The 13418-nt window shown below is 38.1% G+C and overlaps 1 protein-coding gene and 1 long non-coding RNA gene across 3 annotated transcripts in view; one reads left to right on the forward strand and one right to left on the reverse strand.

Annotated features, from left to right (window-relative positions):
* Positions 1 to 7149, reverse strand: part of LOC113183863 (uncharacterized) — a 31156-nt gene extending 24007 nt beyond the window's left edge. Inside the window, exon 1 of one of the 2 annotated variants that reach the window (XR_013343694.1) lies at positions 7016 to 7149. This is a non-coding gene — a long non-coding RNA (uncharacterized LOC113183863). The remainder of the gene's footprint in view (positions 1 to 7015) is intronic. The other variant, XR_003300925.2, reaches the window with a different exon arrangement.
* Positions 7150 to 7194: 45 nt separating this feature from the next.
* Positions 7195 to 13418, forward strand: part of Ctdspl2 (CTD small phosphatase like 2) — an 82985-nt gene continuing 76761 nt past the window's right edge. The window contains exon 1 of the mRNA XM_026390291.2: positions 7195 to 7346. The gene's annotated coding sequence lies outside the window, so the exon portion shown is untranslated. The remainder of the gene's footprint in view (positions 7347 to 13418) is intronic.

The raw sequence follows: 13418 nt of genomic DNA on the forward strand, positions 1-13418 counted from the left end.
TTATTTTATTTGTTTGTTTTATGTGGTGCTGAGGATTGAACCCAGTGCCTCATGCATGCTAGGCAAGTGCTCTGCCACTGAACTATAGCCCCAGCCCCCACTTACCTTTTAATTATCTTTAAATTTTGCAGAAGTAGCCTTTTTAGATTGCTTTTTAGTTACATGCACTTAACATTCTCCCATATCTTTTTTGCAATTTTTTTTTTTTTTTGGATGGTTGGTTGGTTTTTGTGGTGCTGGGGATTGAACCCAGGGCCTTGTGTATGTGAAGTAAGTACTCTACCAATTGAGATATATCCCAGCCCCCATGACTTTTTTTTATGGCTTGATAACCTATTTTTAACTGAATAATATTCCATTATCTGCATCTACCATAGTTTCTTTACCTAGATGACCTATTCAAGGCCATCTTCATTGTTCAAAGTTTTGGAGATTATGAACAAAACTGCTATAAATATTCATGTGTAAGTTTTTGTATGGACATTTGAGTAAATACTAAGGAAAAATATATTAGTGGATAACATACACATAAAAATTTCCATATTTACTAATAAAAATACAATTATGTAAAGTGTACAATTCAGAGACATTAAGTATGTCGAAATGTATAACTGTCATCATTATCTAGTCTAAGAACTTTTACAACACCCCAAATGGGAATCTCATATATTTTTAAATTTAATTAAATAAAATTTAAAAATTTAGTTACTCAGTCACACAAGCCACATTTCAAGTGTTTCAAGTATTCAGTAGCCATATTGACTAGTGAATATTGAATACTGCAGGCCTAGAGAGAGAGGATGAGGAAATAACAAATACAAAGACTTTAAAGAGGATTTAAAGAGGAATGCCTTTTTCAAAAAACAGTTAGTTGGTCATTATGACTAATATAAACAGCAAGAGGTAGGAAATGTGGTCAATGAAGTAGCTTGTCTGTGTGTCATAGTGACAGCTTTAGTTTTTATTTTAATTTTTTCGTGGTACTGGAGTAAGATAATGCTAAGTTAGCCAATCCCAAAAAACCAAATGCCAAATGTTTTCTGTGATATAAGGAGGCTGATTCATAGTGGGGTAGGGAAGGGGAGGAATAGATGAACTCTAGATAGGGCAGAGGGGTGGGAGGGGAAGGGAGGGGGCACCAGGGGTTAGAAATGATAGTGGAATGTGATGGACATTATTACCCTAAGTACATGAATGAAGACACGAATTGGTGTGAATATACTTTGTATACAACCAGAGATATAAAAAAATGTGCTCTATATGTGTAATATGAATTGTAATGCCTTCCGCTATCATATATAAATTTTAAAAATTTATTAAAAAAAGTCCAGAGCCTTGTGCATGCTTGGTAAGTGCTCTACAACTGAGGGATATCCCCCCAACCCCTAGATTTTAGGAGTGGTGGAAAACTTTTAAATGTTAATTGATCACTGGCTACTGTGTTGAAAGATTGAAGAGGTTCAGGAGTGAAGCAGAAATACTTTAACATTCCTGGTGAGAGAAGGTTATTGAACTAGGGAGGTAGCTGAGGTGATGAGAAGTATCTGTAGGGGATTGGTTCCAACAATCCCCAGGGATGCCAAAATTCATGTGTGCTTAAGACCCTTGTATAAAATGGCCTACTATTTTCACATAATCCACACATTTCCTCCTGTGTACATGATTTTTAAAAATATCTATGTCTATCTAACATGCTAGGGATGGAACCCAGAGCCTCAGACATGCCAGTCAAATACTCAGTACTACTGAGCTATATGCCCAGCATCCTACCCCCACCAATTTATTTTTGAGATGGGGGGTCTCACTGTCACCTAGGCTAGTCTTGAACTCCTAGACTCAAGTGATCTTCTCACCTCAGCCTCCCAAGTGGTTTGAAGTATAGGTATGAACCACACACCCCCTGCTCTCCAGTATACTTTTTGTCATCTCTAGACTACTTATAATAATTGATACACTATAAATGCTATATAAATAGTTGATATCCTGTGGAATTTAATGGAAAATGACAAAAAACCTAAAAGTATGGGCATAAGTTTTTTGAATAAAGAGTTGAATCCATTGGATGTAGGATATGTAGATATGGAGGGATAATTTTATTTTGAAAGTTGAGTTTATTATACTTTCTAATGGATTATATATGGTTATGCAAAAGGAAAAAACTGCATTTATTTATTTACTTCAGTACTAGGGATTCATCCCATAGGCACTCTACCACTGAGTTACATCCCCAGCCCTTTTCCTTTTTTGAGATAGGGTCTGGGTAAGGTGCTGAAGCTGGCCTTGAACTTGTGGTCTAGTTCTCTTGCCTCAGTATCCCAAGTCAGTGGGATACAGGTGTGCACAACCACACCTGGAAAAACTGCATTTATTAAGGTGGGAAACACAAGAGGGAGAAACAAGTTTAAGGGAAAAGTTAAGTTTATAAAGTTTCAGATGGCCACTGCCATCAAGTAATTACAATATTAAGGCAAAATAACAGTTCTGATATTTTTATATTTAATATTTTTGCCTTAGTGAGTTGAAAGAATAATAATAAAAGCATACATCATACAGATACAATGTAATTCTGAATTATGATGAAATAAATTCCTTATATTTCAAACACAAGATAAATATATTCTAGTATTAGGGTTCTCTAGAGGAATAGAACCAGCAGGATATGTATGATTATAAAAGGGGATTTATTAGATTGGTTTACATGATCAGAAGCTGGATAGTCCCACAATAGCCACCTGTATACCAGCAAGCTGACAGAACCAGTAGTGGCTCAGTTCTAGATGATTGTTTAGGAAATAATTATAAACAGGAGAGACTAATGATACAACCTCAGTCTGAATATGAAGGTCTGGAAGCCTCTGGACAATCACTGGTCAGAGTACACATTGGAAGAGTGAAGAAACCGGACTCTGATGTACTTGATGGCCACAGCAAATAGGGTACCTGATCAAGGAAACTAGAGCTCACACCCACAGGGCTTCCTCCTCCTTCTGTCTTTTGTTCCAAATGGGCCCCCAGCCATTTGAACAGTGCTGCCCATGTTCAGGGGAAGGGTCTAAGCTGTCCTTCTCCATTTGTGGTCCCACATCTGGAAACACCATCATAGAATCACTCAGAAGCCTCTCAATCCTTGGCAACTCTTAATCCAATCAAGTTGACAATGAAAGTTGATCATTGCACATTCATAGGTGAAATACTTTGGACCAAAAGTGTGTTGGATTTCATTTTTTTTTGGGGGGGGTTGGAATACTTGCATATGTATAGTTGAGAGGTATCTTGGAGATGGGACCCCAGTCTAAGAACAAACTTTGTGTTCCACATTTTTAAAAAATATTTTTTAGTTTTAAGTGGATGAAATATCTTTATTTTACATTTATGTGGTGCTGAGGATCGAACTCAGTGCCTCAAGCATGCTAGGGGAGCACTCTACCACTAAGCCACAACTCCAGCCCATTTTCCACATTTTTTATTGGTGCATAATTATACATAACGGTGGGATTTGTTACATACTTGTACATGCACATGATATAACAATTTCACCAATATCATTCCCTCATTTTCCTCCCTGCCTCCATTCTCCTGATCCCTTTCCTCTACTCTATTGCTCTCCCCTGACCCACCTTTCTTTTCCTTTTTCCTCTCTAGCTTCCACATGTGAGAGAAAACATACGACCTTTGACTTCCTGAGTTTGGCTTATTTCATTTAACACAATGTTCTCAAGTTTCATCCATTTTCCTGCAAATGACATAATTTCATTCATCTTTATTACTGAAAAAACCTCCACTGTGTATATATAGCACATTTTCTTTATCCATTCATCCATTGACACGTAGGTTGGTTCCAGAGTCTGTGATTGTGAATTGTGCTGCTATAAATATGAGTATGTTTGTATCACTATAGTATGCTGACCTTTAATTCTTTAGGATAAATACTGATGAGTGATATACCTGGGTGATATACTGGTTCCATTTCTAGTCTTTTGAGGCATCTCCGTACTGACTTCTATAGTGGTTGTACTACTTTATAATCTCAGCAACAGTATAAAAGTATTCCTTTTTCTCCACAACTTCTCCAGTATTTATAATTATTTGTATTCTTGATCGCTGCCATTCTAACTGGAGATCAAATCTCAGTAAACATGAAATTTATGTATCTCATTTATATACCATATATATATGTATATTCTTTTTCTTTGTTGTGGTGTATGTAGTATTGGAAATTTAACCTAGGGTACTCTACACCACTGCACTACGTCCCCATCCTTTTCATTTTGAGACAGGTCTCACTAAGTTGTCAAGGTTGGTCTTGAACTGTGATCCTCCTGCTTCAGCCTCTGGAGTTGCTGGTATTAAAGGAGTGTGCCACTGCACCTGGCCTTCATATACATCTTATACACATATTTTGTAAGCAATTTTATACAATATTTTTTAGCATGCCTTCGTGCAATTTGTGTGCCTGAATTTTGACTGTGACCCATTGTATGAGATCTGGTATGGAATTTTCCACTTTTGGTGTCATGTGGTACTCAAAAAATTTTGGATTTTGAAGCATATCTTATTTTGGATTAGGGATGCTCAAGCTGGACCCTGGAATAAAGGACCTACTGAAAAACTGTTCAAGATCTGAGATATTTGTAGTGCATTACTTTATGAATAACCTATTTCATTAGTGTTTTCATACAGTAATAGTTTTGAATAGTTTAAAAAGCTGCATGCTACTAGTTTTTCATTTTTTTCCTATTGCCACTGCTTTTAATATAAATAAACTTCATACTTTAAAAAAACTAGAATTCTTTAAACTATTAGTTTAAAATCTTGGACAGGGTTAGTATTAAAACTTAATGATATTGGGGCTGGGGATGTGGCTCAAGCGGTAGCGTGCTTGCCTGGCATGCATGTGGCCCAGGTTCGATCCTCAGCACCACATACAAAGATGTTGTGTCCGCTGAAAACTAAAAAAAAAAAAATAAATAATAAATATTTTAAAAAAACTTAATGATATCAACAACCACCTTTTAAGGAGCAAGGAAAGAACCTTGCTAAGAGTTTTTTATAGTCTCATTTGAATTTCACAACAATGTACTTAGATTTTGGAGGAAAGAGTCTAGTAGAGACCACTGAAGTAAATGATAGCTAAGATGAAAAACAAATATTTTAAAGTGTTAAACAAGCTGGGTATCATGAGGCAAGCCTGTAATTACAGACTTGTGGGGTTAAGGAAGGAGGACTATAAATTCAAAGTCAGCCTGGGCATCTTAGCAAGACCCTATCTCGAAATAAAAAATGGCAGAGGGCCAAGAATGACAATAAACAAACCAACCACCTTAACAAAACTAACAATGGTAACAACATTGTCAGAGGTTGTGTAAAGAGCAGAGTGGGATCTGAGCCCCAGCTGTCTTACTAGTGGGTATGCTTCTCTCTCCCCTCTCTATTTCTCTTTCATTTCAGTGTCTTCAACTGAAAGTGTGGGAGACAAATAGCACCTATTCTGACTATCTCACATGGTTGTAGGGGAGAATAAAATGCATATAAAAGTGTTTTGTTAATGGCATATGTTAGGAATATGAAGGTTTGAATAATTTCTTCTTGGAGGATCCCCTCCCCCAAATTTTTAATTTTCACTTCATTTAAAAATAACTTCAGTAATCAATGGGGGTAATTGTTTAGTTTCCATACTATTGCCTTCCACCATACACAATGGATAACCAGTAATTATTTGATTTCAGGAATTAACTTGTGGATTTTTACTAGTTCTATGAACTGTATATCATTGGCTCTCAATCAAGTTACATTCAAAACATTTTTGTACTGGAACTATTTAGGGTGCAAATGGATTCTGTAATATATAAGGTTTTCAAAAGACAACCACCTTTCTTCACATTTTGAAATAGAAGCAATCATATTCACTAGGGTATGTTACTACCTTCCCCACGGCCCAAATCCTCTTTCCCTGAGCACAATTACTTCCCCAATTGCTCTATACAATCTCTTTGGACTTTTCCGTCAGTTGTTTCCTTGCAACACTAACTTTTCCTTTTACGTATTACTTAGATGTCACCTTACAAAAGGCTTTACAGACCCCCTTGTGGACACCCTCACGTGCCCCTACAAGCCTGGCACTGCAGTCCTTGTAGTCACCTTATTACACTGTTTTAAAATAGTTTGTCTTCTTCAATAGACTGTTAATTCTGGAAAGGCAGTGTCCATGTTTGCCTTTTTCATTGTTTTATCCCTCGTACCTAGTATTTTTTTTCAACAAATAATTTCTTGACGGAATAATGAGAGTAGCTTGGCATTTTAGACCGAAGATAATGCTCTCCAGCTAATAGGCTTGGTTTTCTGATATTCCACTGATTGAATACTCCAGTTGATACTTTTTCACTTTTTTGGAGTTACCCAGGATTCCAATTGGGAACCCATTTGTCTGAAAGATTGAGTTCTCAGTCTGTAGAACTACCGCCGACAATGTATGGAATCGAAGGACAGGAATTTAATGACTGATCCAGGAGCGACTGTTATGCCTTCTAGGCAGTGAGCAGGAAAGAGGACCATCAGGAGTCACCAAAATCACAGGAAAGGAATAAGACTAGCTTTTTCCTGCCCTCGCGGAGAACTCAGCACAAACCACCTCCTCCAGCGCGCCAAGCCGTTAGTCCCGCCCGGTCCAACTCGGCTCCACCCATCTGGCGCGCCCACCACTACTAAACCCTAGCTGCCAGGGTGCGCGACGCATTCCTAAGCCCCGCCTTCTGGGCGAGGGCGCGCTCCCCCTCCCAGCTCGGCCGTAAGCAGTTCCGTTAGCAGCGGGAGGAAAAACCGTCCTCCGCGTCCCCGCCTATCCGCTCCTAACGCTTTACTCCCTACTCCCCCTGCGACCACTACACCAGCCGGCTACGGAGGCCCCTAAAGTACAAACATCCCCCTTGCCCTGGCGTATACTGATAGGTTTTGTCCTTTCTTATTCCATTCGGTCCTCAGGTATTGTATTCATTTTTTGTCAAGAATCTGGACTCACGAGTTTCTTCGGGCGTCAGGAACTTAACCTCTTCACGGAAGTAAAAGTCGAACCCTCCAACCCCCTCAGCTGTGGCCGCCTGCATTCCTTCCCTCCCGCCTCGAGGAATTGTGGAGGGAGGGGGAGGAGAAAGTCATAGCGCCTGCGCGGGGAGGCCGCTTTTCATCCGGGTCCCCGTCCGTGCGGTGCAGCAGGTCGGTAGGCGGGAAATGGCGACTGGCTGAAGGAGCTGGTTCTGTTGCTGCTGTGGGCTAAGCGCGAAAGACACCCCACACTGCGCATTCGGGACCATCGCCGGAGCCTGAGGACACTTCTCTGTCGTCACAGTTAGGTAATCCCTTCCGTCCAGACGTTGCCTCTGCTCCCAACCTAGTCCTCCTCTTCCAGGGCCGTCTGCCGGGATCTCCTCCCCTTCTCAACCCGGTCCTTCAGTGGGTCCAGCGCGTTGGTATGCATGCACTATTGGCTCTTCGAACGTCCGCTGTGTGGAGCCGCTTTTCCGTGGACTTTCCCCTGGGAACGGAAAAGAAGCTCACTTCCCGCCAGCTTCAGCTCTTAGGCTGCGGCCTGTGTTGTGATTTCTGGGGTTAGATTTCACTTCGCTACCCACCCCCACCCCGATCTCACGTTCTTAGCCTCCAACCCTGTGGTTCCTCTGGGTAATTAAGTTAGAAAATCACCATTTCTAACCTTCCTGACCCACCCTGTGTTTTCGGTATTTAATTCTGTTTTAGTAGGGTCCTTTTAGGGGGGCGTTGCTCTACCTCACTTCTTATAAACATCTTTTGAGAATCTGGAAGAAGGTATTTCACTAAGTTCTGTTTATCTTGTGTACTGTTAAAATGTTGACATTCTTTTTCAAATCAAGAGTGGTAATAAAGAACTGCTCTTGTGGGAGGTCTCTGGTTTCCATAGTGGTCAGTTACGGGCGAATCTTGTAAGTTAATATTCTCTGTTTTCTTTGGGTATCAAATACTTTTGTGAATGTTTACTGTTGCATCTTGAACAGAATTCTGTGGTAAATAATTGCATAGGTAAATCGTGTTTATTTACTTCTCACCCTACTGGTAGCTGGATGTGTGAATGATGTTAAGCACTTTACAGTACCTTAGGGAAGCCTAAAGAGATACTGCTCGTAAACTTCCCTAAGATCCTGAAATGAAATGTTCTTAGTAGATGTTCCTCCAAGGCAGGGATTTATCTTTATAATGCTAGTAAAGCAATACTAAGATTATTGCTCTACGTGGATATACAAATTAGTGACTTGAAATGATAGATTTATCTGCATAATTTTCAGATTGTAGATTGCTTAATATTCCAACTCACCATTCCTTGCCAAGTTTTACATTTTTATTTGTAAGTCCAGCTGTTTTTTTTAAACAAAAGCAGGAAAATGGCAAATTAATGCTAGTTTTATACCCATCCTTTCTTTTTTAAAATTTTTTTACCACGAATCAAACTAAGATTAAAAATAGTTCATATTTTATGTTAGTTGATTTACAACTCAAAAAGCTTTCAGTTCTGGAGGTTCCACTTACAGAACTTCACTACAGTTAGCATGGTATTAGGATTGAATGTCAGTAATTAGTAGGAATATGCAAACATCATTGTAGCCTTCTTTTGGTAGACTTTGCCCAAGGTCATAAAGAAAGTCAAGTCTTTTACTAGAGTGAGTGGAACCTCTTAACTTTTCTAGGACCAATTAAAAAGAGGATGGAAGTGGAGAAGTGGGCTTGTTGGATATTTGTCAAATCGTTTTGTTTAAAAAATGGAGCCAAATGTGTGACTTAACAGGATCTAAAATAAGGAGTCTAGTGTTGGCTTTTTTTGTATTTTAATGATCTTTTGGGGTAAGTTTTTGATAAAATTTGTTTTACAGGTAACTTAGTGAGCATTGCAGGCTATGCCCCCAAGAATTTTTCTAAACTGTTGAGTACTACATTCATTCAGTACTTATGCCTTTTTTTGTGGTATCCAGAATCAGACTTGGCCTCTTGCATGCTAGGCAAGTGTTCTGCCTCTGACCTATACTCCCCAGCCCTTTTAAAAATTTTATTTTGAGACAGTCACCCTAAATTGTCCAGGCTGCTCTTGAACTTGTGATTCTCCTGCCTTAGCTTCCCAAGTGGCTGGAATCATAGGCATGCATACTTATGTCCTCTTTCAATACTTTTTTTCCAGCATGGATTGAAAGGATGTAAAAGTTAAGTGGTATAGTCCTTAACCTTGTGGACTTGTAATTATGTACAAATTTTAAGTAGCATTGGTATATTTTACAATATTTCATTCTACTCAATGTCTCTTGGGCATTTTATTTCAGCTAGTAATATTATTTTAAGAAATTAAGGCTGGGTGGGATGGAGTATATCTGTAATCCCAGCAATTTGGGAGTCTGAGGCATGAGGATCACAGGTTGGAGACCAGCTTTAGCAACTTAGCAAAGCCCTAAGCAGTCTCAAAATAAAAAATAAAAACGCGGTGGGGATGTGGCTCAATGATAGAACACCGCTGGATTCAATTCCCAATACTAAAAAAAGAAATAATTAATAATTGGTGAAGTTTTATCTTTTCCCATTTAATCTAGCTGATTCCAAGTTTGTGATTTTGGTCAAGTGACTTCTTCATGAGATCATTGACATATAATCGTTCTAATTCTTGTTAAAGAAACTTGGACCTAGCTGGTCATGATGGTGCACACCTGTATTCCCAGTGATGTGGGAGGCTAGGCAGGAGGATCATACGTAAGTTTAGGGCCAGGTTCAGCAATTTAACGAGGCCCTAAATAATTTTGCAAGATTGTCTCTAAAAAATTAAAAAATAAAAATAAAAAGGGCTGGAGTGTGGCTCAGTAGTAAAGTGCCTCTTGATTCAATCCCTAGTACCAAGAAGGAAAAAAAGAAAGAAACTTGGACCTGTTATTTTAAAAAAAAAGATATGCTAGACTCAAGACTAAAAAATACAGAATTAATTGCTGGATGAATAAAATCGTATTGAATTATCTTAGTCGTAGGAGACTGCTTTGGATTAATGTGGTAAAAAATAAAGTGATTTGGGCTGGATTGTGGCTCAGTGGTAGAACAGTTGCCTAGCATGTGTGAAGCACTGGGTTCTATCTCAGCACAGTATATAAATAAATAAAATAATAAAGTCCATTGACAACTAAGAAAACACTAAAAAATAAAGTGATTTGCCAGAATTCGAAAAAAGCAGTATCTAATTCTGTAGGTATGTTTCTTTGAAAGCATAAAATAGTAAAGACTCCTTAAGTCATGTATATCAAATATGCTGAGAGAACCTCCTATATGGTGTGCCTTTGTGTAATTTATATGAGTAGTTTAAAAAGTTACCTAGGGCTGGAGTTGATGTAGCTCAGTGGTAGAACACTTGCCTAGCATGTGTGAGGCACTGGCTTCTTTCTCAGCACTGCATATGAATAAATAACAATGAAATCCCATCAACAATGAAAAAAACATTAAAAGAAAAAAGTTACCTAACCATTTTAAACAGGATTGGCTCTGGAGGATCATTTGCTCTACTTTGAGGATGAGTGTATTTAACAGATATGACACCTATTTTATTTTATTTTATTTTATTTTATTTTATTTTTTTTTTTTTTTTTTTTTTAAAGAGAGAGTGAGAGAGGAGAGAGAGAGAGAGAGAGAGAGAGAGAGAGAGAGAGAGAGAGAGAGAGAGAGAATTTTTAATATTTATTTTTTAGTTCTCGGCTGACACAACATCTTTGTTGGTATGTGGTGCTGGGGATCGAACCCGGGCCGCACGCATGCCAGGCGAGCGCGCTACCGCTTGAGCCACATCCCCAGCCCCATGACACCTATTTTAAAACTAGACAATTGCAATTTTAGTTTTCACTTAAATGACACTTGCCCTGGGGCATATTTCTAGCCAGGATATAAATTTGCTAATGGCTATATGACTACATTAACTTTTAATTTAAACTCAACTAAACTGTAATTGGAACTACATTACAAATAAGTAGACTAGCTTCTTGAGGTGTGGTATAACTTGTGAATTGCAAGTGCCCAGTTTATTTTGTGTCTAGTGTCTAATGGAATTCTTTTGAAAATGCACTGTTTAAAATTACAAATTCAGGGGTTGGGGTTGTGGCTCAGTGGTAGAGCGTTTGCCTGGCATGTGTGAGGTGCTGGGTTCGATTCTCAGCACCACATAAATAAAGGCTCATCAACAATTAATATACATTGATTTTTTTTGTACTGAGGATTAAACCCAGAGGCATTTTACCACTGAGCTACATCCCAGCCCTTTTAAATTTTTGAGACAGGGTTTCCCCAATGTGCTTAGGGCCTTGCTGAGTTGCTATAGCTGATCCTGAACTTATGATCCTCCTGCCTCAGTCTCCCTAGGCACTGGGATTACAGACATGTGCCACTGTCTAGCAATTTACCATATAAACTTGATGTCAGACAGTTGAGGGTTCAGAGACAACAGAACATAGGAAAATTAAGTTAATGTACTGGCTGTTACTAGGAGAGTTGTGCAATGTAGGAGTGTTTTCTAGAAAAGACAGATATAATGGGGGTAGAATCATAGTGAGTAGCTTGGGCCTCTTGGAGCCTTTGGCAGTTTTGTAAATCTGGCAGTAAGGAATGGTGAGACTTAGTGTGGCCCTTATGTGAATCACAAGACATTACAAAAATGTAATTTTTTTTTTTTTTTTTTGTACTGGGGGTTGAACCCAGAAGTGCTTAACCGCTGAGCCACATCCCTAGTTCTTTTTTATTTTTAATTTTGAGACAGAATCTCACTAAGTTGTTAGGGCCTTGTTAAATTGCAGAGGCTGGTCTTGAACTTGGGATCTTCCTGCCTCAGCCTCCTGAGCTGCTGGAATTATAGGCATGCATCACCACCCTGTCAAACAAAGAATTAAAAAAAAATTTTTTGTTGTTGCACCTGGACACAATGCCTTTATTTTGTTTATTTATTTTTATGTGGTGCTGAGGTTTGAACCTAGTGCCTCACACATGCTAGGCAAGCACTGTACCATTGATCCATAACCCCAGCCCACAAACATAGAATTTTAACATCAGTTCACAATGGACCATTTGACTCTGTTAGGGACCTCATATGTAAAGGAATTATGTATTTATATATTGAATAAAAGGAATTATGTCTAGAGTTCTAGCAGTCAGGCTTTCATGTTAGTTGTCCAAACACAAGGAAATGTGTTTATTGCTGTTGGTTAAAGAAATATAAAACAATATACTAGTAAAAAGGCATTTGAATACTTCAGAAATAATTGGGATTAAAGTTTATTAATAGCAGTTTGTATATTTCAGGAAACTTTCTTCTAGGATGAAAACTTAATGGAGAAATTAGGAAACAAAAAAAGCAATGAAGTTGTTTAAAATAAATCTTAAGACCCTGTTAGTGGGGCTGTGGTTGTAAGTGGTAAAGTGCTTGCTTAGTATGTGAGGCACTGGGTTCAAACCTCAGCATCACATTAAAAAAATAAAGATATAAAAAATACAATAACATTATTTTAAAAAAAAGACCCTGTTAGCAGCATAACCTGATATTTTATAAGTTTCTCATGTTGACTAATGAATGTAATCTTTTGGTAGGAATTTAAAGTATGCTTTATTAAAAGACATACTAGGCTGGGGTTGTAGCTCAGTGGTTGAGTACTTGCCTCACATTCATGAGGCACTGGGTTCAATCCTCAGCACCATATACAAAAATAAATAAATAAAACAAAGATATTGTGTCCGTATACAACTAAAAAAATTTTTTTTAAAAAAGAGAGAATATACTACTGGTTAAATATTCGGGACACAAAAATGTTTTTTTAAGAGGTAAATATGAGGGGCTGGGATTATGGCTCAGTGGTAGAGCACTTGCCTAGCATGTATGAGGCCCAGGGTTCAAGGCTCAGCACCACATATAAATAAAATAAAGGTCCATTTACAACACATACATATATACATATATACATATTTATGAGGTAAATGTGATTATTTGCTGTAGTAATAATTTTTTCCTGGTTTTCCCCAAATATGTATGATTATGCTATTGAATTAGGTTAACTATCTCTTATTAACCTTATAAATATCTGCTTTGGTGTATTTTGTTAAATTAAAATACTTATGTAATCCCTTCATTTCAAAATTTTCTTTCTCTTTTTTTTTTAATGTCCTTTTTTTTTTTTTTTTTGGTACTAGGGATTGAACTGGGTATATTTTGAGACAGGGCCTCAATAAGTTGGCTGGTCTGGAACTTGTAATCCTCTTGGTTCTCATGCTTCTGGGTTTATGGGCATGTGTTACCAAAATCCTTCAATTTCCTGATGTGCAGATAAAAATTATTTTTAAAGAAAACATTCGGCCTTTGGTTTTTTAGAATTGGCTTGCTTCACTTAGCATTACAT

The sequence above is a fragment of the Urocitellus parryii genome, chromosome 6 (assembly GCF_045843805.1).
Source record: "Urocitellus parryii isolate mUroPar1 chromosome 6, mUroPar1.hap1, whole genome shotgun sequence".
NCBI classification, from domain to species: Eukaryota; Metazoa; Chordata; class Mammalia; order Rodentia; family Sciuridae; genus Urocitellus; species Urocitellus parryii.